Source organism: Propithecus coquereli, unplaced genomic scaffold (assembly GCF_000956105.1).
Source record: "Propithecus coquereli isolate 6110/MARCELLA unplaced genomic scaffold, Pcoq_1.0 Scaffold285, whole genome shotgun sequence".
NCBI classification, from domain to species: Eukaryota; Metazoa; Chordata; class Mammalia; order Primates; family Indriidae; genus Propithecus; species Propithecus coquereli.
In genome coordinates, this window is record NW_012148452.1 from 1,775,685 (window position 1) to 1,777,917 (window position 2,233).

General features: G+C 38.0%; 1 protein-coding gene across 1 annotated transcript in view; it reads right to left on the reverse strand.

The window, feature by feature from the left end:
* Positions 1–2,233, reverse strand: part of DHX40 (DEAH (Asp-Glu-Ala-His) box polypeptide 40) — a 69,521-nt gene that overhangs the window by 66,488 nt on the left and 800 nt on the right. The window lies entirely within an intron of this gene.

Here is a 2,233-nt window from a genome sequence, read left to right on the forward strand (position 1 = left end):
TTGCTGCTGAAGGTACAAAAAGAGAATTTCTTACCCTCTGCTGGTGGTGTTAATCTTTCCGGAAAGCTATTTGGCAAATTAAATACAAAGATCCAAAAGTGTTCATATCTCTTTATCCCTTCAATTTTACTAGAATGTTGTTTTAAGGAAATAGAAACATAATTTTTAAATTAATGTAAAAAGAGGTTCCTTATCATTATTAATAACAATACAAAATTTTAAACAATCTAGGTGCCAAAAATAGGGACATAGTTAAGCAATTATATTTCCATATGATGAAATATTATACAAGTATTAAAAACAACATTTACAAAGAATTTTAATGATACAGATTATATATATTTATATAATATGTGCATCATATGCAGACAGAACTGGCTACATAATTTTCTGGGCCCAGTGCAAAATGAAAATGCAATATCCCTTGCTTAAAAACTTTTAAGAATTCTAAGAAAGTGGCCAGGTGTGGTGGCTCTTGCCTGCAATCCCAGCACTCTGTGAGGCTGAGGCAGGCAGATGTCTTGAGGTCACAAGTTCAAGACCAGCCTGAACAAGAGTGAGACTCCTGTCTCTACTAAAAATAGAAAAAATTAGCTGAGTATGGTGGCGTGCACCTGTCGTACCAGCTACTCGGGAGGCTGAGGCAGAAGGATTGCTTGAGCCCAGGAGTTTGAGGTTGCAGTGAGCCATGATGACGCCACTCTACTCCAGGCGGGGCAACAGAGCAAGACTCTCCCCCCCCCCGAAAAAAGCAACAATAGAGCCTCAAACCAAGTGTGGGACCCTTCTGAACATGGGCCCTGTGTGACATGGATGCCCTTGTAACTGGCCCTGTGTGTAGAAAAAAAAAAAGACTGAAAGAAAATATCCCAAAATGTCAATAGTAATTATCTTTGGGTTTTGGGGTTACTGATTTTTATTTCATGCATTTAAAATTTTTGTCACAATAGACATATTACTTTTATAATCAGTAAAAAAAAAAAAGTATGTCTTTTAAAGAGACCCAAATTATACTAAAAGCAGGGCTACAATGAATTGCATTATATTTCGCTTCCAGGCTCTTTTAAATATCCATTTGGGGGCCACTGGAAATAACAGACTCTATTTTTGAAGTTTCTATACTGTGTTTTTGAGTCACTGTAGAGAATAGAGCAGGATATAAAAATGAAATCAGTTCTTTGCTAAGTCAAAAAAAAAAAAAAAGCAAGCACAAGCTGAACCACAAATAACACATCCCATCTATTTTTGTCCCATGTATAGAATTAGATTTGGTTGGACATTGAACATTTGCTTGAATGGTGTAATACTGAAAATTCCTTCTCCAGCATCCCTAGACCTATATTCATATAATTAGCAGCCCACACTGGCAGAAGGAAGGCCTATAAGAAGCCTATTGCATCCTGAGCACTTAGTTAAGTCCAATGAGGAATTTAGCAATACATTTTTTTTAATGGAGAATGGGTGCATCTGAAGACAATAAAAGACACTTTAAATGACAGAGCATTGAGTTAAAAATCATACAGAGGGTATTTACAATGTGTTCTTTTAGAAGTTACATAGAGAAGCTTTAACAAATTGCATTCTTAATGACTTATAATTAGTTGTTATATTTTGGCACTAAAGAAGTACAAAAGCCAAGGCAAATCATTTAATCTTTTTAGTGCGGCAAAGGACAGTTGTCTAGGCACAAGATACTGTCCCTGCAGACTTCCTGAGTGCAGGCTTCATATTTTGGTATATTCTCTACTGTATTGCACACTCAATTAATACCTCCCTCGTGCAATTTCAGACAGAAGGAACATGAAAAAGAAAAATTGTTAGTTATTTATCATTCCTTCCTTCCTCCCGTATTCTATTAATTGTGTTTCCTGAAGAAAAGCTTTTCTGAGCAGGTACGGATACAAACTGAAGGGGCCAAAAGAGGGCCACTTGTTCCACATTAGAAGGGAAAAGAGACGTAAACGGAAGATCATGGAGGGAAAGAGGAGGATGAGGAGAAGAGGAAGTATGAGTGTCAAAGACAGGGAGGGAGGCTGAACGGATCCGAGAGAGAAAAGAGAGAAAGATGGGAGGCTGCTGCTTAAGGAAAGAAACTCAAGTAGGTATTTAAAAGGTGCTGCTAGTGGTGCATTGCACAAGCCCCTCTTTTGTCTCCCTCAAAACCTTCAGTAAAAAATTCATTACCAGCGGGGCGCAGTGGCTCACGCCTGTAATCCTAGCACTTTGGGAGGCC